This window comes from Trachinotus anak, unplaced genomic scaffold (genome assembly GCF_046630095.1).
Source record: "Trachinotus anak isolate AG129_WGS33_773 ecotype Australia unplaced genomic scaffold, CSIRO_AGI_Tana_v1 ptg000024l, whole genome shotgun sequence".
NCBI classification, from domain to species: Eukaryota; Metazoa; Chordata; class Actinopteri; order Carangiformes; family Carangidae; genus Trachinotus; species Trachinotus anak.
Genome location: NW_027273875.1, coordinates 10,037,579 through 10,065,221, shown reverse-complemented (window position 1 = coordinate 10,065,221; position 27,643 = coordinate 10,037,579). Strand labels below are relative to the sequence as shown.

The 27,643-nt window shown below is 38.3% G+C and overlaps 1 protein-coding gene across 4 annotated transcripts in view; it reads left to right on the top strand.

Moving 5' to 3' along the window:
• The window catches only part of LOC139607860 (protocadherin-1-like), a 195,590-nt gene that overhangs the window by 9,880 nt on the left and 158,067 nt on the right, over window positions 1–27,643 (top strand). The window lies entirely within an intron of this gene.

The following is a 27,643-nucleotide window of genomic DNA, read 5'->3' as shown; positions in this document are numbered from 1 at the left end:
TTTTGATATTTTTTTGGGTTAATTGCCCATCTTGTGTGTGTGTGTGTGTGTGTGTGTGTGTATTTGTGTATTTGTACTTGTACTTGCTACATAGTAAGGACCAAAAAGAGTATTTTACTAACAGAGTGAGGACATTTTGGGCAGTCCTCACTTTTTGAGACACCTTCAAATGGTAGAATTAGGTTATGGTTAGGGTTAGGGTCAGGGTTAGGGTTAGGCACTCAGTTGTGATGGTTAAGGTTAGGGTAAAGGGCTAGGGAATGCATTATGTCAATGAGTGTCCTCACAAAGATGGAAGTACGTGTGTGTGTGTGTGTTTTTGTGTGTGTGTGTGTGTGTGTATGTATGTAAATGTATTCATTAATTGTCTCAGTTACCAATGATAGGTTCACTAAAGACGACTTGCCTCTTACCAGGCTCAGTTAATGCACAACTGTAAATCCCTGTCGAAAAGGAATTAAAAGGTGGATTAATACTAACACCAGAGTAGAACAATTCCAGGATCACTATCTTGTATGAAAATAACTGTTACAATTGTTCCAGATGTAACAATTGTAAATGAACCAGTGTAATCCACTTTTATATAATATGTGGTGTTAACATCCAATTTAAAATAAATCAAAATAGACACATTGGAAGTGGACGGTTGTTGAAGAGGTACTTGAGCTCACCTGACAGTGCTGTGGGAGCATGTCAGACAAAAAGGTTGGAAACCACTGGAGTGGATGATACAGAAACCTATAAGAACACAAAATATATATGGGAGACAGACTTGGGACTTCAGATTTTAGATAAAAAGAAATAAATGGAGTAAGTTAAATTGGATCCATAATCTCACTGAAACCGTAGAAGCTTTTCTTTCTGCAAAGATGACATACTGTAAAGAAAAACCTGGTAGTGCAACTACTCTGGGTAGATAAACAGAAAAGACCATTCAGCACGTCGGATTTGTATAGAGGCAGTCAGTTGAGAGATGTAGTTCAGGTTGGAGGGCTAGCTGAGTAGGCGGACAGGTATTGGGAAGAGGCTGCAGAAGCGGCAGGCAGAGCCAGTGGAGATGGACTAATTCCACCTCCCACAAATCCTCCAACAGTTGATTGCCTGGGTGGGCAGTGTCGGAGGCAATCCTCCCTGCCCTCCTCTTTGCTCTGGCATTAGGCGACTGCTCAGTGGAGAGCAACTGGCAAGCAATGACCCTCTCAGCTGGATGACACACTGCAGGTTTTTCTCTGGAGCAAGAAGCAATGGCGCTGTGGCAGACTGCAGAGGATATCAGGATGGTCATGATTGTCAATATTTATTCCCGGCTAGGACATAGAATAGGATATTTTCTGATATGTTTATCCTCCATATTTGTCACAGGAAAAAAAAAACATTTATGCCGGGCTTTTTTTTTTTTTAAAGAAAACTGCTGATTCTTTTATTTGAGCAGTGATATATATTTTATTTTAAGACACAGGTATAAAATTCAGATGCTTTTTCTTGTGTTTGATTTGCCAACAGTAAATATGTTATCATCACACAATAATAATGCTCCTTAATGTGTTAACATGCCAACTGATATTCAAAATATGATCTTATTCAGATGGAATCCTAGGTGAGTCTCTATATTTTTAATCTTGTATATGCTGTTTAGTATTTTCAAACTTGCTTTAAATGTTAAAATTCATTCAGTATATCCAAACTAGAGAGTTCATGTTACTGAGGACACAATATTCCAGTTCACAGGCAATTTATGTGCATCTATAGACACTCAATGAGCCATCTGTTGTTATATTTATATACAGGTGTGATGGATGTATTAGATATATATGTTTTAGTAAAATATTATTTTATATGGCATGACAATACAAATGTTTGCAAATATGCAGCAAGTTCGCACTAAAAAAACCCATATCAAACTTTTTCAGTATATGGCAAAAAGCGAGCTGCTGTGATTTGACAGAAGCTCAAAATCCAGGGTCTTCGATTTTTCATGAACTGACGTATAGAGGATTATGTGCAGGCTCTTGATGAGATTATAATTCAACTTCTTCGTAACAGTCCTCATTCCAAATTACTCACTCGTATTTCGTTTCGTTTTTAGCATTTAGAGACTTAATACTAAATATCAAAGATGGATGAGTGAAACTCATAAATCTCATACATCAAGTGCACATCTAAATGTCACACTTGGAGAGACTGAGGCAATCTTTGGCTCCTTTTCTTGAGCGCGTGCACACACACGCACACACACACACACACACACACATGCGCACACACAGACACGCACATACGTACACACAATTCAGTCAAGGAACAACCTGGATCAACAAGCAAAAAACAAATGGTAGTTATCAAGATGAAGCATGCTGATAATAGGTTCACCTTCTCTATTGACCTAATGGGGGAAATCAAAAGCGGGGCCTCAAACAGATTGCTGAATCGATATAAAGCACTTATCCTGATTGGGCACTACTACAGGGACAACATTGTTGAAGCTGGTAAGGTGTTTAGCTCATGGTTATTCTCCGCCTTTCTGTTGTCTCCTCTCAGACAAGGAATGATCCCTGTTAAAGAAATGCATTTATGCACACTCAAGTAAAACCCTTCAAAGTGGAGAACACATTGTTATGTATTAATCTTATTACACAACACACACCACACAGTAATGAACAACATGTGCTAACTCTAAATTAGTGTTGATGCAGCTGTCAGGTATGATACAGTACACACACTACTATCCCTCAGCTCTCTAAATGGAACATGGCCCCTAGCCTCAAACATGTTATCAAGTACAAGGGTCCATCTGCCAAATGCTGAGCATTTGACAGTTCATCAATAGTGTTGCTATTAATAACTTGGTTCCAACACAACAGCCCAGGGACTAGGATAGATAAGAAAACATTAATCTCCTCAACAAGTCAGACTGTTGAACAGCATAAAAACACAATTGCAATTAACAGATGAGGTACTCAATCAACTGACTTCAGTAGCCATTCTACAATTATCACATAAAACAACATGTACTTAATGAGGTAATACCCAAGTTTAGACTGTCATTAAAATAAATGAGCTATGTGGAACTTGTAAGGTAAATTTAAAAAGTGAGATTTTCATTCAGTAATGACTGAAGGAATTATTAGTTACTTGCTGTAATTGTTTCAGTATCAAAGCATCTGAACCTGCACTCTGACAGCTGTTGTAGGATTGGCGAGTGGCAATTTTTCACAATTTCTTGGTCAGGGTTATCAAGTTCATATTGTTTGTTGCTCTAATGAACTTCTGTAGCTGTTAGCCAGGCGCATGGCCATGTCAGGTCCAGGCCTTTTATCTTTACCTTGCCACTCTGAAACACCAACAGTTTGATGCATCACAGAGCTCTTTACTTAATGTCCTCAGACAACAAGCTACACTCACTCAGGGAAGTTTGGCAAGTGGAAGCTGCCCTTTTAACATCTGATGTATGAATGATGTGACACTGGGTGCTGTCCAATAAAATCAACGAGCATTTTTAATGGATGCAGTTCAATTTGTTCTGTAACATTATTTAAGTCTCTTACAGTAATTCAAGGCTAATTAAGATAGGTAATTTAACTCACTCCCCTGCTCCAGACACACTGAACCAGATTTAAAACACACACTCTCACACAAGCAAGCATCACTTATAAATCAGTAGTGCGAAAAAAAGGAAGATAAATACTACTTATTTAAATCACCATCAGTAAATGTGCTGACATAACCATTTAAGACCAAGATTCAAGCTGCACAACAATGAATTGTTCATTGGATTGTTTAATGGTTGGAAGAGATGGCCTGTTTTGGATCCAGTTCATCACACTTATGTAGGAGATGGCTGGGATGGAACTATAGCAGCTGAATTGCTTTAACTTTTAATGGTCATATTAATTGATTTCATTTTTAAGTGAACTTAATGTTGGATACTCTGTTAAAGAGCATCTTACCAGTAGAAAGGGGAAAAATTAAAGTGACCAGTTAATAACTGTGCACATTAAGACTTTCCATGTGGGACTGGGCCATGGCACGGTTAAGTCACAAGCCCATTCCTCCTGCATTTAAGTGACTACAACACCCTTTAGGGATGTGTTTACATGTGAAGTGTTATTTTACTCAGTCATTTCAAAACAGTTTACATTAGCCATACTCAGGGGAAAATTCTGAGTAGGTATATTACTGCATACATGATTTTCTCAGTTGTTTATCAAACAGCTTGACCTGATGTGTTCAGTGTGCTTTATTGGGACTCATTTTACCTTTATCAGTTTTGTAGTTCCACATTTACTTGGGCACACAATGGAAAAAATGCATAGAGAATGCTTGCTACCTATGTGCTGATGACATGTCTCAGTAATACAAGCTACATTCATCCCCACTGTTTAAATAGTGCCTCTCTATGCCAGCCTATCTGATGACATCACTGAGTAATGCAATTCTCTGCCTTGTTTTGCCTTGGTGTAAGAATTGAATCCTCATGTGATGCAATTCTTAGCAATGACTTTTATACTATTGAAAAATAAAGTAATTACAAGCAGCCAAAAATTATGTCAGGTGTAAACTACTTTGTATAAAACAAGATTTATTTTCCCCTTAAAAGCTAGTCAAAGCCATTTGGTATTTTCCTCTTAACATTTTTCCCTTTTCAGTGGTTCACAAACGGTTAGTGTAGCATTACACTTACAGCAACCTCCAATATTATGTATTAAAAACTTGTGCTTAAAAATGTCACATTTCTATATTAAACTGTTGAGCTGTCACATCCTTTTGTGTGAATTTACCAAAAGTGTCTGTGCTAACTTTTCTATTTTGAGTTTAGTTTTAATGAAAAACAAAACTATCTTACTTTTACTGTGTAACAAGCAAGGAGGATTGCTGACACTTCACAGACTTCAGGCTAAATCAAAATAGATTGTTTCTGAGAGTTTTTATTCGTCCCATCATGCACCACATAACTTGCTTAGCTGTATTTTTGACTATTCACCCACTGCTTTTCCTTCCCTAGGCATTAAATCTATGGCTGTTTGCATTTTCCATTTCAGCGTGTTTTGTTAGCGTGTGTGTTTATGTGTAGTGATGTATGTATTGCTACACTAATGGGTTACATTTAGGGCCTAGTCCTGAGGCGTCAAAGAAAATATAAACCATCACCCTCCAGACACTGCATGTGAAAATACAGACAATGCACTTTTTCCTTAAATTTACATTTAGCTTGCAACATGTATATGGCCTTTATAAATGACCATATGTGTGTCACATGTTGCATAGGTTAAAGAAAGGGTTGAGGATAATTATTATGTGGAGACTTTAACTTGCAATGATGGACAAAGGCTAGAGGGGGGGTTTCAGTCTTAAATTTGGCTTGAGCACTAAATGAACCAGCCAAATGTACCTGACTTCCATGATGAAATTGCACCAAAGAATCCATTTATAGTGACTAAAGGGTTATGATGGATGTTTTTCCTCTGAACCCTCAGGAAATGGCCTCTAATGTCATCTATATACAGGTGAATCACCTTATCTTCACTGTGATTGAGCATTCAGAAACAGTCCAACATACAATTTTAAATACCAGTGCAACGTGAAGGAAGGATACCTGATCTTACATTTGTTACCCAGAGAGACAAAGTTGGGACAATTATGCAAGGACAATATTGTTGACAATCAGTAATTACAACATAGACTATGAAACTCCAAGGGAACGTTTGCCAGTGAGGCAATTTGGCCCCATGAAACAAGGAAATGAATGGTTTAATTAATAACGTTTTAAATTTACAACATGACAAGAATTTCATAGACCATTTTCTCTCAGTCTTTTATGCAGATGTGTAATGTGTTTTTTTTAGCCTGACAAAATATGTATGATGACAAATGGGGCAAATGTGTTTTCCAGCCATATCGTTCTAGATTAGATAGATAAGATTTACCGCCCTCTTAGAGACCTCATTGGCTTTAACATAATTGTGCCTTCCTGCCTTATGATATAACTGTATGCAAGCTGACAACCGTGACGACACTGTATTAATGCATTTCCCTTAAGAGCGAACCAGGTCATAGATTTATATATAATCAAAATGTACCTTTTTATAAAAAGGTTTTCACGGGACTCAAATTGTAAGGATCAGAAAATGAACAAACAGCCATGTTGAAGAACAGTATGGGCCAATAACTAATGAAATTCCACAAAGCTGAATTGTGATAAAAAGAAGATTTGGCTTGAGGTTATTACAGGTATATATTGCTTTAGCCTTACAGATTTAATGCACGGTGCAGGTTATAAAGCTTATTGGGGTAATTAGCTGATATTGTCTTCCTGTCAATATGTATAATGTGATGCTGACTAATACCTATACATTTAGTAAATAAAGGTCACTGGAATTCATCATCCTGGTATTAATTATTGGAAAATAGCCAAGTAAGTGATGAAAGGAAAGCCATTCATTGTACTTGAAAGCAGGATGGATGCAGTGATTGGACTGATTAATTTACTTCTTAAACTGTCAGAGCAGAGGACTCAAGGATGGGGAGGACCATTTCAAATATTCAAAGGGGCGAATGTTCTTGTGAAACACCTATTAATCATGGACATTTTGGCCAAGCAGATGAATTGTGGTGTCAGTTTTCTATGCACGCCGCCACAGAATCATTAGCTCCAACAGTCGCTCAAGCCAGAACAGACATGGAGGCTAATCAGCAGCTGTAATGGACACACTTCATAATTGTCAGTCTTTCACGATATGGTAAGGAGGCATAAGCTGGGGAGACTGAGGGCATACTATGAAGTGCAGGCAGCTTTGATTGCAGGAGCTGAGGAAGTGATGTGCCTATATACTCATTATTTTACCTCAAGACTTGTGTCTAAAGAATACAGAGGATTTTAAACATTTAATACCACAGCATTTTCAAAGTACAAATGTCGTCCCATTCTTATAGTTACTGAAGCGAAGTGAGTTCCCTATAATTAAGGCAACTTTATAGGCACTGTTCCCAGGCGAGTGTATGTACGAGTACCTGTGTTAGATGTTTCATCTTTATTAGCCAGAGCATGGTAAGCCTAGCTCTTCATGCACTAATCCCCAGCTAAAGAAACAGCTTTCAAGGAATTAACATCAAAAGTAAAGCTTTGCGTGCCGGCGGGGGAGCTTTCAACAGAGCCTGCCTCAACTATCTCCTAAGTATTTTCAGAGCCTCGGGGATGAAGTGGAAGTTAAGTTTAACTTGCTCTGTGTTCTTCTGCAAGTCTTTGACCTTGTTCTCAGGTCTCTTAATAATCCCTGATATGTTTGAATCTGTACAGCATTTGGGGCGTTTCCATGGGGCACTGCCAGAGGGTGAGGATTTTTCACTAGGGCCCATTGCCCAGTCTTCCCTTTAACCATAATTCCTGTGATCAGCATGCTTGGGTACATGCAGTTGAGGATCCGCACCTGGTAGACATGATTTACCTACAGTATCACCTACTGTGCAAAGCGAATCTGTGAATTTCCATATATTTTAATATAAAAACATATTCATTATAAGCAGCACATTTTCATTAAGTGAAAGTTTCCACACTGAAATCCTAGTTATTTCATTGTGACTTCAAAACCTGCATTTAACCGAATAAATGTGTTTGAAAAGAGCAAAAATGACAAAGAAGCTTTTCTTATTGATACCTCAACAGTTATACAGAGAAATATTGATATTCCATCCATTTAGATAACATTCTGTTCCCATCTTGCTTCATCCATGCAGAAACAACTCTCTTCCTACTGTTAACTGTTCCGTCCTCTCAGATTTGCGGATGAATTGAACCAACAAGTTTATGGAGCTTGAATAAAGTTGAGACTGCAAAATAACACATCACTGCCTCTTGAAGCCCCTTTCAAGAGATGGTTCTTTGGCCAGTGATTATTGCTTTCACAATACCTCCTCTTGCTTATGTACCCGTAACTCATTTACTCTTTCATAGACTGTGACAGCTTGGATTGAGCTAAGGGACAGTGATGACTGATTCATTGTGTCTTCCAAAGTACAGTTGGAGAAAATGACACCGGCAGCTTTGCTTTGTAGCTCAAAGCAATAACAAACTGTATATCTCCTATCTTGCGAGGTTCACATTGAATTCTCCATGGCACAATAAATTGCTTGTCCACCTGATGTTAACATCCCATCAGGCAATCATCAGGCAATCTTCTCTTTTCTCTGTAAATCTGTTTATATGACTGTTCTTGAAAGAAGTGTTGTGGGATTTATTTTGTCACATGCTACAGAAGCTTTGGGACTGTGAAACAGGCTGAACTGCTGGTCACATCAGTGTCTCCATTACACACTTACTACAAGGTGAGGTAGTTGAGACGTTGCATTATGAATACATATCTGTGATAACATTTGAAAGTCCCAGACCGTAAATTGGAGTACGACAGCAAGAACTAGAAATATTTTCTCATGGCAACATAGTGCTTAGTTTTACAGCCGATACAGTAACTACCATATCACCTACAAATTATACTATATATCACCTTAATATGTTTTATGGGCGAGTGTAATGGCAGCAGCAATTGGTTTCCTTAGAGGTGAACATTTGATATACAAACATACCTAACGGTGCAGGAATTGACGCTGTTTCATTCTACCTAGCTAAGAGGGAATCTCATTTTCCACCACCTTGGTATTTATTGGAGCAAACACATATGTTGCTGAGAAATCAGTTCTTGTTTAACAACACTAGATGGCTTCAAAAGTCAGAAGCAGCCATGGTTTCACCATTTTAATGCTATTGTGCCATATTATTTACAGGGAAGTTAATGTACAGAAACAGTATTAGATCAGTTTGTATGTTATCTAAATACATGCAAGACTGTATTTTTCAATATGGAGGAAAAACAAGATGCTATCCATTTTGGATGTGACATTGTGTAAGGCTTCTGAACAGCTAGCATCAAGAATATATAGAAAACAAATTGTGAAAAATAACTTATTGCCTTCTAGTTATCATGCTACTTCCTTTGAAAATGCTTGCCATTTAGTCAAGTCTGTGGGCTTAAGCGAATCTGCAGTGATGAACATGATTTCATCCAACTCTCAGCTGATGTTATCAGCTGAGGTTTAGAGAGTCTCAATACCCTGAGCAATGGTTAATGGAGACATACAATTAAGTCACAGACACATTGAGAAAGGCTCTTTTTTGGAAGACTCTGAGACAGCATAAATCTCATTTCATCAACTGCCTTATTACATATAACACAAGTTTACTGTCTCTAAATATTGGTATATTCTCTAATCTGATAAACAGTTACACAGGGTATTTGCTTATCCCCATGTGTTTACATACAGACAGGCACAAAATTTGAAGGATGGGCTTATGGAGTCAAAAATTTGAACAAGCAGACAGGCTTTTATAAAGCACTACAATATTTTGGAGTGTGTATGATCCCAGCAGGCACCAGATGTCAATGTAACATCAGAAAGACAATGGACTCTAATGACTCTAATGTCGGATAGATGTTGGGTTTTGTTTATGACTAGAATGTTTGTATTTTATGTCAAGAAGGCTTTGGCATGAGAGCTTTAGAAGATGTTGGATTTTGGTCATTAAAAGTGATAGTTTGGGTTATTTGGGTTATGGACGAGGGGTTGTGTGAGGTACTTATCTATAGTCAATGTATTACCTGCAGCACATTTGGATCAGCGCATACCCGGTTTAGAGAAGCAGCAGGGAGAAGCTGAGCGATGCGCTGCTGTGGACGGGGCCATCCGCAAAAACCTGTTTTAGCCACTTTAAAAAATCCCCTCAGAAAATAGGTATTAACAGAGCTAAGCATAGTGCTCTTGTTTACTGTTTATTCATTAGTGGTTTCTATTGGAACAATTTTAAATTGGCATGCAAAAAGGGGGAAATCGCAACCAAGTTAAATTTGACCCTTAACAAAAGACAAGAATCCCAGAGAAAGACATTTAAATCTAAGGTCAGTGTGGCCTATTTTTTTCATGTGTGACATGCGCAGTTCCCAGCAGAAAATAGACAGAGAAAACATCTGTTGATAGTGATATTGACATCATGCCATCAACATTACATAAAAGTGACACCTTTCACTATGGTTTCAGTCTAGGCTGAATCTGAATATGACAGACATGGAAAAAAATACAAATTTTGTGTATTTTTTAACCATTTTAGCAACTGCATGTGTAGACAGTGGAGGCCACATGTATGATATTGTCATAGCAGAATCACAATGTACACTAAAGTTATATTATGTCAATATGACATAGAGGGAAGTGTTTTCTTTCTCTCTTTGTGTTTCTCTTGCCTTTGCTGTATGTGTGTCTTGCCCTGAACAAAGGTGAAGGAGTCGAGGCAAACTCTACGTAAAATGACAGAGCTGACAGTAACAGCAACGCAGCAGACACACAGTTGGTGTGAACATACAAATGTGTGTAAGACGAAGCACTTCAGCCACCATGCACATGCAACGCAGGCAGAGTGTTCCTATGCCATTTCTTTTCTGAACCACTTTGTCCGCCTCCAACTGAAGTTACTGTTCTTGAACACGTATAAACTCACTTTGGTGCTTCACTCCTTTCACTCTCTCCAGTTCCCTCTGCTCCAGATACAGCAACACACACACCTAACCAACGTCACACATACGCACCCAGGAGAGTTTTCTGGATGGATGGGAGAGTGTGTCAGTGAGAGAGAGACAGCCACAGGAGAGAGCGAGAGGAGTGAAATTGTGGCAGCTTAGAACAATTATTTACGCTTGATGTTTGCAATATAGTCATTTACTACATGCTAGGTGAAACAAGCTACAATACATCGAGTATATTCGATATATCGACCACACCTATGGATAACTACCTCACACAACCTCATGTCAAATAACCAGAGCTTTCACTTTAACAACACAACTTAAAACCAACAAAATATCAATGTCAGCTGTCAGTATACTCAAATTGAAGTTTGCAGTAGACGTTGTCCTGACGTTCCAGTTCGGTAACCCGCTGTCACAACCTATATTCAACTAAATCTCAATATCTGGTGATGTTGGTGGCCAGTGGCATGCCTGTGGAGATGGCCTGCGGAGATGTTGAGGTTTAAGATTTAATTTATATGTGCGTTCATTTATATAAATATATACTTATATTCGTAATTAATGTATTGTTTTATGTTGTTTGCTGTTTTGAAGTACGTTGTTTCATTTTAGTTTTTTGTTCTTTAGTTTTTCACTGGTTCATTTTGACATGAGTCAGCTAGGATCATCAGTACTGGCATGATCACATTGGGTAGGTTAGAAGTACCTGAGGTGTGATATGGTTTGTCTACACTGAGGATGGTTTTTGCACTGAAACGTCTGTCACTATGCTCAGCAACTGTGAGAGTGCAAAAGCCTCTCTTTTAACTTTTCATTGTTTCCCCTGCAGAGTGCATTTGATCAGTACCTGGAGCACAGTCACTTAGAACATCCCAACCATGTATTCATGTATTTATTAATTGCTATTGTTTTTTTTTTATATCCCTAAATACATGTGAATGAGATTACATTTTTTTTAAATAGTTGCTTAAAAAAGTCACATACACAAATGGTCACATTGACATATCTGTACAGATATGTCAAACAGGTTTAAAATAACAAGAAAAGGCAAAGCTAAGCTCCCACATTCTAGCTCGGAAGAGAAGTTGCCCTGAGGGTTTCTATTAAAAAGGTCTCTAGCTGGAGAAGACGTTTGAGTCTGCCACTCCTGACTTGTTTTGAATTACTCCAGTGACCTGAACTTTTGGCTCCTTTTTGCCCTGCATCTTTGAGGTTTAGTGCAAATAAAGAGTTAGGAGTTGTCAGATCTACCTACAGAGTTATATTTTGTGCATCAGTCTTTGGCCACGTATTCTGTGTGACCAACATGTGGCAAAAACAGCCGTAATGAAACCACTGGAATGCTAAAAATGTTGTGTTGCAATTATCAAAGTCATTATTTGGTGTACTGTCACTTGTCAGAATTGCTGAATTAGCTGCCTGTGGCTTTTGGGGAAGCAAGGATGGTGGCTGTGGGGGGAATGTAGCTCCTTGCCAGTATTTTTTTTATTGTGGGAGCCCTTGTAACAATAGACTGGACACTTAGGGAGGTGAAGGTGGGGTTGCTAAAAATAATGCCTAAAGTTTTTCTTATAATTGGTTTGATGTCATATGCTGTATTGTGTCATGAAAATGTTGGGTAATGTGGGGGTTGGATCATTTACTTTTGGCCATTGACTGCGTTTGATCCAACACTTCTATTTTATAACGCTGAAGTTCGAAGTGATTCACCAACCTGAACTTGATATCAAACATATTTAACCATACCGTATCTTAAATCCTTTAAAGTCAAGGTCAAAAAGATATTAGCAATAATATAAAATAGTGATATTTGAATTAACTTTGTTGAGGTAGTGGTGGAAATCAAAAAGATGTTGTTCTGAACATGAAAGAAATGATGCATAAATTGATAAACTGATATACTGTCCATGCCATGTTAGCATGCTCATGCTGAGTTTATTGAAGATGCATCTTTCTTCAGTTTGCCCCAGAGTGTTGGGTTGAGTTAGAGCTGCATCTAAATATTTTTTAAATTTTGACTAGAGCCTATCATTTGACCTGACCTTCCTATTTGTGCAGTATTTTGTGCAAGGTCTCAATATCCGTGGTAACTTAAGAAATACCGCAGGTTATGTTAAAAGGTTAGCAGGTATAAAGCATTTTAGACTTAATATTAAAATCTATGTGTGTGAGTGGAATCGTCCTTATGCCACTAGTTGGGACCCGAAAAATAAGTCTGCCTCTGTGATTGCTCAGGTTTCACAGGCAGATAAGAAGTAGGTACTGTAGGTCTGTGTGGTAACAAAAATCACATTTTCTCCTTGTGAACTGTTTATTGAGCACAAGCAGATATGTTGTTGTGTTCAGTTTTGGGATCTTGTAGTGTAGTGTAGTACAGGAGGGAAAGGCATACACCTGTCTCTTATTAAGTTGTCTGTGGGTTTCATCAATATATTGTTTCTTACCCCCCAGATAACAGTAGCCCCACCATTGTTAGATGTCTTCATTGTAAAGTCGTCATTATTTTGTAACCACGGCTTGGCTTGCCTATCCCCAGGGGGTCCATTGGAGGCAGCCTTTTCCTTTCCATTCTGGACTTGTCTCTTCCCTGTCAGGTTACAGCCTTGCCACTGTGTTGAGAATTATTCTGTGACCCCATTTCCAAGTCTAAGTGGGTACTCAACCTTAGTTTGAATGTTACACTGAGAGGTGCTGATATTTGGTCAGCCCTATTTAGGAAAATTGAATGAACAAAATATTGGAAACACCTCTCTGAACCAGTTTCAATAAAAACTGAACAGTGTAACCTTCATAAAAGGTTCAAATGTGACTGCTGTGGTCAGTTAAATACTTAAGTGAAACTTTCAAGAGATCTAAGTATCTGTGACTGCTCCAGCAGAGAGGTCCATTGGACAAAAAAAAGTATGTATGTTGCTGAAATAAAAGTGTAAGCACTTATGTAACCACACAAACGTGTAGGATAGAAATCTTAAATAGAGATGCAGTGATCGGCTGGCCGGTTTTCAGTGTGATCAGCTTTGATTGGTGACAACATGCCTTTGGCTTGGAAGTTCTTCACCCTGAGTGAAGAAGACACAAAGCTTGCAATCTGTAATTTAAACTTCATCAGACATCATCACCCTGCTGAACATGTCCAATTTCAAGAAGCTAGCAAAGGCAAAGTGGCAAAAATTAGCGGCACACTGCTTACTTCACCTGCACATAACGGCTACCTCGCTGAACTCGCATGTGTCCATGCTGTCAGCATTTCTGGTGAGCCTTGGATAATGGTCATCAATAATAATAGTCATCCATTGTTAATGAGTGGTGCAGAAAGTGAAGAGCTGTAACCTGATAGCAGTCATGTGGTTTTTAATGAGAGAGAGAGAGAGAGAGAGAGAGAGAGAGAGAGAGAGAGAGAGAGAGAGAGAGAGAGAGAGAGAGAGAGAGAGAGAGAGAGAGAGAGAGAGAGAGAGAGAGAGAGAGAGAGAGAGAGAGAGAGAGAGAGAGAGAGAGAGAGAGAGAGAGAGAGAGAGAGAGAGAGAGAGATGAATTGTTCATTAGAGAAAAGTTAAAAAATTGTTTGTGTAGCTGTCAATTATAGTAAATAGTAAACTGGAATCGACCAAAATTGGAATTGGCAGGTTAGACTTATAAAAAATTTGTATCAGCCAAGAAAATTGCAGTTGGTGCATCTCTAATCTTAAATGAATTACCAAATAGGACTTTGTAATGTCTTTACAACTTTTCCTCGCAGTTTTCATAGCTTTATCTTTGTGCTGTGAAAACACAAAAATCTGATTTGAATGATTTCAATCTGTCTTTTTCAAATTCAGTCACACCAGCATCTTTTTTTCAGGAAATGTTCCTTTAATGGCAGCCTCTGCCTGTCCAGGTATTTGCATTTGTGCACAGTGAAAATAAAAGTCCAAGACCTCCCGTTTTTTTCAGACAGGACACGAGTGTCCTCTGGGTCAAGCACAGGCTCTGCACCATCCCTCTGTGTGACATGTTGCTCCATGAGCTGTTGACCTCGGTGTCTGTGTTCTGTCAGGTAAAACACAACAAAGGGCCAATGAACAAAGAATACAATGCAAGTTTAAAGGATAAACTGCCTCAAGAGACAGTAGGCAAGACAAAGTTAACCAAAATATGCTTCTTGTGTAGTTAGTTAACACACACGTTCTGGAAAATCCCTCATTCACAGATTACCATTTTATGAAGTGATAATGAAGACTTAAAAGCAGCCCGTGGAAGTGACAGATGTAAAGAATTAATACAGTTGCTTTCATAAGTAAAATTCTACAAAGTGAAATCAAAGTGCTTGGATATCCCAGTGAGCACTATTATAATCACTGGGAGAGCGGTGAAGGAAAAAGAGACAAAACACACGACTAGAGGAGACACAAAACAGCTCCAGACTTCAGCTGCTGAGAGCGAAGCTGCATCAGTCAACCACATCAAGAGGTTTCCATGAAACTTTGAGTGTGGCTACAAAGGCTCCATTACCTAAGAAGAACCATATCGAAACTTACCTGCAGTTTTCCAGAGAGGAACTGAGTGACTTCCAAGGCAATGGACAAAGTTTTGAAGCCTTTAGTCAAAATTCAAAGCAGCATGTGTTGCAAACAATACTTCCTCAAGAACACTGTGTCAGTTACTGTGAAATATAGTGGATGCAGTGTCATGATGTGGATACACTTTTCATTCAGCAGGGCCATGGCAAGTAAAGAATGGAGCGAAATCAACAAAGCCACTGCAAGAGAACCATAATCTTTCAGCAGGAGAGTAATTCTGCACCGAAGTAATCATGTACTTTCTCATCTGATCAACAGCTTGCATGGTCTTGAATTGGAGAGGTGTACTCAGACTTGAGGACGCATGCTTGTCTCACGGATGGTCTCATCCTGAAGAAGGAAAAAAAAACAAAACATCAGCAGCTGTGACTGTAACAATGTATGTGACAGACTGCAGTCTGTCACATACATTGTTCTTGAGTCTTGCCCATAGTTATGGTATGGAAGGCAATTTAATACCATTGACAGGAAGGCTCAAAACAAGCTGGTACAGAATCTGAAACCTTGTCCCAAGATCTATGAGATTTGCCCCAGATTAGGGAAAACTGGACCACAGAGCCATGGTTAAAAAACGTCTACCAACTCATTATCACTTGAAATTAACCACATTCATTTAGATATATATTCAAAATTACTTACCCTTGACATTGAGGCTGTGAAACAATTAGATGAAAATATTATTGCACGTGTCTCTTAAGTTTGCATCCATCAGATGTCTGACCTCTGCTTCTAGCTATGTCCTGCTCGGGTTCTCCACATCTGGTGGGCATGGAGCATGCACAAAAGGTCATTATGAATTATTGTTTTGATTTATGGTATGCTGTTTTCATTGGACCTACATTTTCATCTCATTCATGAGAATATTCTTTGAGTCATGTCCAATAACCATGAACCAAATATTTAATGATAATAAATGCCAATACATATTTCTTGTTTTTTACCAAAACACAGGCGTAGTTGATTTAGCTCTTTGTTGATTGTGTAGAACAGAGGTGTACCTGCACTACCTCCGCATGTTTAGGCACTCTTTCAACTCAGTCTCTTTTTTTCAGTCACTCAGTGTCTCTTGAAATGTTTTTGTGCAATTTGCCTGTGTATGCTGCTGTGTTAGAAGGTGCTCTGGAAGCACATGGAAGTACATCCTCACAGTTAACTGGCTGTTCTACTCCTGGGAATGGTAAATGAGACAGAGCATGCATTTTGTCAGAAAAAACTTCACACTGACAACTTGTGTAAGTGGGACACAAACCTTGGGTGTTGGTTTTGAGGAGAAATGACTTTCATGCCAACAACCTCCTTGACCCTAACACCGTTACTTTTTAGTACACTGGGTGAAGGTTCCATTATTTCCTTTAGTACCAAAATGTGCCATTAAATGTAAACTGCAAATGCAGCATAGTTGCATGATGACTATAATACAAAAGACTGGGTTGCAATAATGTGACAGAATGACCGTCCCATAAAATATACATTCATACACAATTTATTGTTGAATGGCTTACATGTATCTCCTTTTCACCTGTTTACATCTTCCAACTTGCCTCTATTTTGCCGTTCTTCAGTTTTTCAACTTTCAGTCACATCTGAGTATCACGCACTTAAAGCCACTGTCTCTTGTAACTACAATTATAAGTGCTATGAAGAACAGCTGATTGAGAGGACTGCAAATTTTAAGATCTACCTAAATAAAACTATAATACTGAGAAAATCCCTTGGTGCTGTGGCACTGTGCACAGTTGCAGGTATACGATTGTTTTGAGAAGTGGTTGGAGGATTTTGTCTTTTATCTGTCTTTTGTCCTCATATCAACCATAAAGAGACCAATCTAAGCACTTCCTGTTAAACCACCACAAACTGCTGTGTTTATTGGCTTGTGCAAGATGTTTGTTTGTTATTAAATTCTGGTAGAACACTGCATGGTGTTGTTGCACTGACTGGATAAGAGGCAATTAAAACACCTAAAGAGCACCTAACACGAACCCTAACACTAAACTCCCAAGGACCATTATTCTTAAGTCCTCAGCAAAAAGGGGCAGTAACACTTTGACTTGATAGTGCTTTTATGAAGACAGTTCTGTGACTGGTCTGCTGAAGACAATGACAAGGTCACATACTAATGTAGGGACTTCAGTTCTGAGACGCCAGTATTTTTTACACTGTACAGGCTACAGCAGCAGCAACTTCCAAAGTGAAATGCAGATGAACTTAAAACTATTCAAAAAAACCTGGCTCAGAATGAAAATTTGAAAAAAACACTTGAGACCGATAGATTCAAGTATCTATGACTTTCCAGTCATGATAAAAGTTTATGTATGGGATGTTATTAGAAAATATTTAAAATGTATCCTTTCTGGCATGATTTTGTTAAAACCCCTTATGTTAAACCTGAGACTTCTGCTTGTTAGACTTTATCAGACAATGTGTAACAAGTGCTAAGTTAGTAATAATTGTTGATCAATAAATATAATTGATTAATAAAATAAATCAATAAATTAATTACTTAATAAATTAATGAATTATAATAAAAACAACTTCTAACTGTTTCTGGATTCATCTACTTATTTGTCATTCTTATCTTCCTTCCAGAGCTGTTGTGGTGATTTTAAAGCATGCTTACACCAAAATGATTTATCCAGCAAAGTCCCTCACTGAATATACTCTTGGAACAAAGCCTGGTAATCCATAACAGATGCTCCACTGGAGTCATACCCTATTCAGTACATGAGTCATTGGGCTTTATTAAACCCAATCTGGGCTCAACACCATGCTGTGTGATTGACAGGCATATTGCTGTGACCCTCTGGCCTTTGTTGTTGTCCAGAGGCCCAGCAAGACCCTTTATATATGCTGTGGTTTGTGCTGACTGTAATTGCAGGGGACTAGTGGTAGATACTGGGTGTGTTTGGGTTAAAGCTTTCATTGTATCACTACATTTAGACTCTATGGTAAAAAAATGTAGTAGAATATAATTTGAGGTCAGTAGCATTTGCACCTCAATCCTTTTTTTCACATCATAGTTCATCACTCAACTAATTATTGATTTTTTAAAAATGTTGTTTTAGGACCCTTTTCTATCTTTTCCATTACAGTGCGTTGTCTCTTCATTACCACCTCTAGAAGGAGTGGGAGGCAAATGCATATTATGATGAGGTTGTTTCATTTGACTGCGCTTTCAACAGTTTTGACACTATGAAGTCATGGTATTAAACAGCATAATGTACATGTAGTTTAGAATAATGATGAAAAGTTAGTCAGGGCAGCACTACGGCTTTTCAGTCTGCTTCACTGATCTTTTTGCAGTGCCCTAACTTAAAATGGGAAACTGCAGAATAAGCTGTTGCCCCACACTTTGTTGGCTTTTCATCTGCTATTGAAAGAAAACATAGACCTGATACAGACCAAAGATTGCTTTTCTGTTTACAAGTTGCTTAAGTAATAGTAGTACAGATTTGTGGATGTTGGCCAAGTTGTGCCATTAAAGCTGAAGCCTACAAGGTGCTGCTGTAACTAGTCTTCACAAGACGGAGTCAGATGTTTACTGGTTGCTCTCCAAGTATGTGGTAGATTTAAACATAGATGGTAGGAATGCTTAAAACCAAACAAGGTACGCTGCCTTCACTGTCAGTCAGTGATTTGGATGCATAACTAATTGCCATCTTGCAGTAAGCCTGCGCCTAAGTCATTTGGAGTCTTAGCTCTTTCCTGGGGTTGATTATTATTGACCTGGCTTAGGCTCTTTAGTTATGAGGTCTTTCATTTTCTCAAATACACTGCAGTGTATTCCACATGAACTTACTTCCTCTCTTTAAAAAGTGATGCAGTGGTTCAGTGATGGAAGAGAGGTAAGGCTTTGATGGCTAATAAGCCATTTGTAGGACGGCTTTGAGCTGTTGATTACATGCTTTTATTATTTAAATCCTGGATTCATGCTATCAGCTGTGTGGTGATGTCCCAACTGTTATAATATCATGTCCAAAATATTGACTATAAGAGAGTTAATGCTCTCTTCTGGGTTGAGTTTAGAATCTTATCTTGACCTTAGCAAAATGTTTTTTTTTTGTTTCTGTACTATGATGTTGTTATATCACATTGATAAAGGCAGATTCATGCCAAATTTAACAATACCTAGCTGATGTGATAATGTGCACCAGGGAAAACTAGTAAAAAGATCTGCTAATTCATTCGTGACTTCAGTTTTGAGTGTATTAAATACTGGCATTAGCAATGAATGATTACAAAACTCAGCTATCAGTAGTCAAAGAATACAGTTGATTAATACTTTTGTGTCTTCCTCTGAGTATTTTTACTCAGTATGGCTCTTTTACTATAGTCATGATGGCAAACCTCTGGAAATGTAAAATTCTTTACCACCTTTTCCTGTCCTTGGGCGGATGTTTTCCCTGCTCTCCATTTGCCGTATATCCGCAGTAATTACTCTCCATGCTTTTATTTGTTCCCGTGTCTACACAGTGAAAGCAACACATCAGTAGCACAAAAGCAGCTTCAGGCTTGTATCTACACAGCATGTGTTCAGGCACAGTACCACTGTGTAGGTCACACACACTTTGTTAGTGCTCAACACACATTGACTGCAGTTACACATGTAAAACGGAAGAAAATAGACTGAAAGCATAAAAATGCACTGTTGGTGGTGGCTATGTGTGTAATGTGCTAGCCATTTCTCTGCCAGTGTAGATAGCTGTATTGACTACAATGGAATCATATTTGTTACAACAGTCATGTGTTAAACTGAAACAGACACTCGAACACCTCCAGTGTACACAAGTCTTTTGAGGGCTGCTCTCCAAGAAGCACAGATTCATGATTGCATGGAGGGTCTCTTCATACTCGCACTGCCAGATGTTATTGGTTGCACCTGTGCTATTTCATACGAATGAACAATATTTGCTGTTTAGGCCAGTGTAAGAGAGAAAGACTCTCTTACACTGGCCTCTCTTAACTCTCATTAGCCTTCTTATGAATCTTGTAATCATTAAGTATGAGGTTTGTCTATACAGTCAAACTATGGTGCCTTTGTACTGTTTATGTACAGTAAATATCTCTCTTTCTTCAGCCCTAAAGAAGATTGCACAACTCATCCTTGCTCGACTTCCAATAAACTCCTTAAAGCATAAGGTCATCATGTAGTCTCAGTGTAGTGCGACATGCCTTGAGCAGATTAGTAGTGTCCCATTCATGTGAAGCAAAGAAAACCCTTGCAGTGTCCTTCATAGTTGGCAAAAGTCCCTTTTGGTCTGACAGATGCTGTTTATCTGCCATGGGTTAACAGCAATACATTATCCAAGCAGAGGCTTACCAATTTGCTTTGTAATGGAATTTAACAAGTCATTGCCACACCTACCGGGAGGATTCAGTCTCTGACACAGTGTCAGCAGCAATTTAGTATTGTATCAGATTGAAGTTTAATATAAAATAATTTCTATTATTGTGGTCACACAGTGTACTATAAATGACTCACTCATATTCAGTGTTGAACCATCTGAGAAGTGATAGCTTTTTGTTGGCTCAATAGGAAACGGGTGTAGTTCTGTTAAGAGAGACGGTAGAAGTTATCATTTGTTGTGATTGAGATTTATTACTGATCAGTGCTACTGCAGGGGCACTATTTTACATATATCTCACATAGTATACTGTACCCTATACGATTATAGTTTGCTAGTAGTTTGAAGTGTCTCATTGTGCCTATGGTCAAGAGAAATTATGCTTAGCAAACTTGGCCACCAAGAGAGAACATTTAGTTTGAGCTGCCAGTCTACATTACCCATGTTATGACTCAGCAGCTGTAGTGGAGAAGACAATGAATTCTCATGGAGAATGCTGAGAAAACACAGGACAGCAGGAGAGACTATCTGAGCTGAATATATCTGAGAGATGCACACATCCCTCTCCGTATACGGTGGGATAAAGCAGGACTGAAGAACGGTGATTTATTGAGTGCGTGGAGGGGCCTGACAGACACAGCTCTCATTAGACAGACAGAGTTTTAATTAGTGGGAGCACAGCAGTGATGCAGGTGTTTACATTTTGTGAAGAAAACTAAGCCAAGAGCACAGGGGCTCACACAGCTTTCTCAGAGATAGAACAGCATGAGAGAGATGCTCTCACAACCTCAGAGGGCTTTCACCAAGCAGCCTAAGTATAGAAAAACACAGGCTACACTTTAATGAATGGAAATATTTTGTGATAACAAAGACAGTTTATTTTGTCAGTGATTGCAAATGATACAGCAAAAATATCAATTTTGCTCTTATATGCATAAGGACTCTTCGTGTAGGAGAGACTAGGTCTGAAATGATTCCTTGAGAAACTCGATTAACTCGATTAATAAAAGTCATCAAGGCAATTTCTTTGCATCGAAGCTTTGTTTAATCCACATGACGGCTCAGCTGTCACTGTTAGAGATGAAATGGTCAATGGTTTCATGCTAAATCACAGTAAAAATGCCAGGTGGTTAGTACTAGAGTTTATATTTTAATTATTGCTATAACTGTGGCCAATTAGCGTGGTTAATTACTGTGGTCAATTTAACTCACATGCAATAACTCACTTGTCAGTCAAAACATTGTGGATTTTTCAGCCTTCCAGCACCTTTTACAGCAAAGTCAGCAGGTATAGGTGCTTTTTTTAAAATTTGAGTAAACTCACTAAAAAAGGCGGTTTCTGTCCAGATCAGTGTCGTCACAGAGCACACACACACACAGACACTTCACCATTTCCATAAACTATGATGATCAAATAAAGATATACGCCATGCCATTTTCCCTGATACTGTAAGCTGCAATACAGTGAAGATATGAGCATGTGCACTCTGTATAAGCTGCTCTGAGCTGTAAAGCAAACAAAGAAGATTAAGATTGTATCTTTCTTAGTTTGTTTTTATAACTCACTTCGACAGTGCATTTCACTTGCATGTGTGTGAATAAAAAGCATTACACAATTCTGCCCAAACAGCCTGTTAGGTTGATAAAATAACCACAATGACAATGACACATTCACTGTGCTGGACCAACATTGTCTATTGAAAAACTCTGTCTTACTGTGGACCCATAGTGTGGACAGCTGGCTGGGCTCAAAGCAGACAACTTGCTTACAAAAGCAGTATCCCACTGCATAATCCAGTGAAAATTAGTGTGTCTAAGTGAAATAGCCATTTGACGCAGAGGTGAGTGACTCTGAGTTTAGACACTGCAGTTGGAAAGATACACAGGTTCACTTACCTTCTACGCTAATAATCAGTAGCAAAGCAGGGTAGAGTACATTCAGCTGCAGCTTCTAATCTTAGCTGGTGCTGAGCGTTGCGCTCGCTGGGTACGTCAAATCAAGTCTCACTAATTAATGTTAATTCTGTCAGTAACTTGATGACAGGTGGTTAAACCTGGCTGTTGTGTTTATGTGCTCTCTACATGCTGCTATCAGTACCTGTCAAAGATATCTTGCAAGGGTTAAAGGTCCACACTGTAACACTGTTATAAAACCTAGACCTATTTTACATGCAAATGACAGGAATAATATCTATAACTAAAAATGTATTATTTTAAATGAAATCATTTATACCCCAAACTATGAACGGACTCCAGTCCGTTCATAGTTTTGTCTCAAGGTGGTTTGCTTCAGATTGGTTTGAGTTCATTCAGAGTGTTCACATTGCACAGCAATGCACTGCTCCACCATCTCTTTGCCACTCATTGACTTTTGTGGTTATAGGGATGGCCCTACTGATGTGGTAGAGCCACGTAACTGTGTTTCTTTCTACTTTTTATTTGTCACTTCTGACAGTTTTCCAGAAACAAATTTCCAGTATCTTCTCTACCACAGCAGTTGGTAGAACAAGATATTTGCTGCTGGTTATTCTAGGTATAGGCTGACTAGCTTTTCTAACTGACTATCATGTAAATTCGTATTTTGCACATACTGTAGCACACCAGTCTGTTAATGGTCCACACGCTCTTAAGAAGGAAGTTTGCTTATGTGCGGCGGCTGATATTGGAAACAGGACAAAAAAATGTATGCTTGCACCATAGATGTGTGTAAGTTTGAAACTAAAAATGTTCTAGTGAAGAGATTTATACCAAAGTCTCTGTAATGTAAATGAATCTTGCATAAGATGGTTGGAGAAATATGTCTGCTTGCTTTCTCTCTATCATTATATCTCTGTTCATTAGGCCATGCCTCATTGGATAATGCCACTGTAGCGACAGACACGTTTGATGTTAAGATTAACGACTGACATGGTGCTGGGAAGCGAATTATATTGATCTCTGGTTGGAATGAGATACCTTGTATCCATGGCAGCAGATTTGAATGCTGTGAAGTTGCATATCAATCTGAGAGGTCAGAAACTACATTTGTTATCAGTTGTCACTACTCAATCCCACACAGTTCTTGAAAAAAACCAAGACCCAGCACTCTTTCATACATGTTTAAAGGAGACATTTATTGAAGTTAGCAGCTTTCTTTCTTTATGCTCAGCGTCAAATATCAAAGGATCTGCCTGTCAGACAATACCTTTTTATTTAGAGAGAGCAGTTACTAAGAATCCTCAAAATATTTTTTGTGTTCATGTGTTTGGGATGGATCTGTACACAATTTATGCACTGACTGTATGTGGTTAGATTTAAAAAAAAAAAAAAAATTAATTACAAAAACAGTCAATTAATGTGCATAATTTATCATGGCAACAATGAAGATTTGAATAACTGGATATGAATATAAGTGATATAAATCTCAATGAATCAATGCAACACAAAGAAAAAAGAATTGGATATAATAAGGCATATTGATGTGAGAGAATAAAACAGGTCAGGACAATGTCTGCTCACTGTTTCTGAGCCTTTGTGGTCAGCATTAGCTACAATACACACTGCTGAAACTAAGAGCAGTTCCTAATGGGCATTAGGGCTAAATAATGACTATGTTATTACTTTCTTACTGTATTATTCATAACTTCCTCATTATACATGCAATTCTTAACAGTGAGGATCACATTTCTGTCCACGTGTGTGCTAAATTGTGACTGCGCTGGCGCTGAGGAAGAGTTGGAGACAGCTGGTGGAACAACTGTTTACCCTAAATTGTGTATTTCCTATGTGTGATAACTGCAGCCCATAAGAATATGAAATGTGGGATGTTACACAGGAGTTTTAGGAAAGCAGAGGTATTCTCTGCTGTGCAGAGAAAAAAGTATATCTGCATGCATGCCCAAAGCCCGTACCTTCATTTTAAGGGAAAACAAATTTGCATCCATAACTTAGGAGTCTACTACATTACTTCATAGATGCCACACACTAGTTTAACACATCACCATTTTGACATAAGGCTTGCGGTGAAGACATGCTAAGTGTATGTCTTCATTTGTCAGATTAACAAGGGTATGAAAAGGCTTCATTTGTACTAACACTATGTCTCATCACGTACCGCCTACTGTACACCCACAGGAAAAAAACAAGAAATATACTATTCTTCCTGTGAATTTTTTTCATTTAGTGAAAAAGCACTGATGATACCATCTCCCAGCTAGAAGTGTGTGTTTGTAAGTGTGTGTGTGTGCATGTGTGTATGTATGCGTGCATGCGTTTAAGTGTGTCTGTTTGAGTGCCTAAGAAGAGAATTGTCTTGTTCAGGGCTGCAATACCCAATCAGAGTAGGAAATCAGAAGGCATTACACAGGTTAGAATCAACCTGCATTTGTGACATTTTAACTGTGCATGACTTTTACATTTATTATGATTTATTTTATAATTTCATAATGAGTCATAATTTTCTGGAAAAAAGATAAAGAGGAGATAATTCAGTGACATGTAAATGTAAATGACGCCAACAATACGCAGGTCATAAAAGAATAAATGCAAAGCAGATAATAAGCTTTTGTAATGAATAAGCATTTTATATGTTCAGATCATTGAGTCACTTAACTACATTATGCATAGCAATTTGTCAAATGACAGTAAAGTTTATGCAGATTTCTACAAAAATCTGTTTTTGAAGTGGTTTATTTCGGTTGTCTGGTTGATTGGTATACTGATTGCCTCTGCTGTACTTAATCTGTGTGCTGCAACTAGCATTTGTGAAGTTGATTACAATCATGCTTGTTTGCCTCCATTTGCTGTGTTCTGAAGGCATCCTTGTAGTGCAGTCCCCAGTAATTTTCTTACTAAGTGCAAGAGCACAGATGAGGCTTTGTTGATGCTTTTAAAGTACATCAGCCATGATTGTGATTCCCTTACTACTTCTTACAGTCAGTAGATATGGATGTGCTTTATTTGTGTGCTTGTAGCTATGGAGTATTTTAAGAGGGAATAAGAATGGACTCTGGACAGTGCTTTTGTGTTTTGTTGGGCAGCATTTTATACAGGAAAACATCTGACACTGTTGTTCACTGAGATGGAGCTTGACCAGCCACAAATTTACGTTTTCAAAAAAAATGTTTTTATTTAGTACTGCGGCTTATGTGCTACCTTATGTACTTTCTTAAAATTTCCTAGAATTTCTTAACAATACAGGATTGCATTTATCCACCTCAGAGTGGAAAATAAGAAGAGAGTCTTTAACCTTAGTTTGTTGTACAAAATATTTGTAAAATACAGGATACTGGCATTTCATTAAGAACAGACCAATACAGCTTTATTCCTGCCGAGCAAAGAGAGAAGCAAAAGCATGCACACATAGTCACACATTCACCCTTTAGGGACAAATATGTGGAGCTACCAGATTCCAACATGAAATTCCCTAAACACGTACTAAGCATCCAGTGGGCATAAATATACAGCTAAACATCTTACAATGATGTGCTCATTTGCAAATCCCATATGTGATTAATAGGAAAAAAACAAGAAGTATGACCCTAAAATAAATCCCCTCCATTTTGATATATATGCAAGGGAGTGAATCTTGTTTTTACTAATAGGACACGGCACTAGATGAACCCTGACATCCCCCAGTCTGAGCCCAGGCACTTCTGCCCTTCTGCAATGCCATGTGCTTATTCATGTGTTTGTACAGAGTCATTTTGGTTTGTGAAAGGAATGAAAGCCAGGTTTCATATTACAGAAGGTGCACCTGGTGCTCAAAACAGTTGCCACTGAGATTTGACACTGCGTCTCAAAGGAATATTTGTCTATTTATGAATAAACTAGATGACTCACAGGAGTTGTTAGAGTCAATCTAAGCAAGATTATGTTGTTTAAGTAAACAGCAGTGTGTTGGATGATGTAGATGGATCCACATAATGTCTGTTTTCGATATGCTGGGTAGAAAGATGCTGCCATTGTGGTATGATACTAATATACATTTACATTTAGTCATTAAATATAATATATACATTAATAATAAATATACATTAATAGAATTATTCACTTACTCAAGTCAGTCTTACGTGTAGTGTGCAGCATAACACCAAGCATTGAAAACACACTCTTGGTTCGGCATTGTATGTTGTAAGTCAATACACATATAAATGCATCAACCACTGAATGATATATCACTAAAATGCAAACATGTATTGCTATATGGTTTGAGATGGAATGGCAGAGATGTTTGAATAACAGTACAATAAGTACATGCTGAATTCATAGTCTTTTTTATTGTGTTACAGTATCAGATACACAGTACCTGAATCATCTGCTCCAAATAATGAATTTTTTTCCCTCAGAATACAACAATGCATTACAAGTGCATCCCTCATCTTACTGCATGGTATGGCTGTATGTGCTTCAACAGTGCTACCTTCTTTACAGTCTTATGTTGAAGTTGCAGCTGTACCTGAGGAATATTTTGACTAGTAATAACATTTAAGTTTAGAATTAAATGTTAATGCTGACAAAGATGCATGACATAAATTAACATGCTGGTTCCTTCTTTTTTAATGTGTCTCATTATATAGTCAATGCTCCGATGTTCACAGTTTAAACAGGTAAGAACTTTTAGATTTTGTAAGTTTTGCAAGTTTTGGCAGCGATGTTAAAACTAAACATAATGGTATAAAAAAATTGGAAGTCAGGTATAAAACAGAGTTAGATGGTACTCAGGGGAGCAAGAGATTGCGGGGGTATTACGAGTGAGTTTTAGGAAGTGTGACATCTCATGGGAACAAACTGTTGAGGTGATGTGTGACCTCAGTCCCAGAGGAAAATCTTTGGCACAGATAGTATCTAGGGTGGACAGGGATGGTGACAGCTCTTCCTGACCCTTTTCTCACTCTGGCATCATTTCTTCCTGTTCGTTGATCGAAGGTAGCAGAACGGGAGTGTTCTGCTCCGCAGTCGAGGCGACACATTGAGCTACTCCGCTTGGTGTAGGAGAAGCCAGAGCTTTAAGCCTGTAATTACTGTGCTACAAAAATGAACCAGAGCTTCCTTTCAAATGCTTTGCTTTGTCAGTAGTTACATGAAGAACATTCTCTGTTGACTTTCTTGAATAATATAATATTCTAGACACCAGACAGAGATTTGTCTGATCCCACTACTTAAATTTACTCTATGGGTATCATTTATTGTCATATGAACA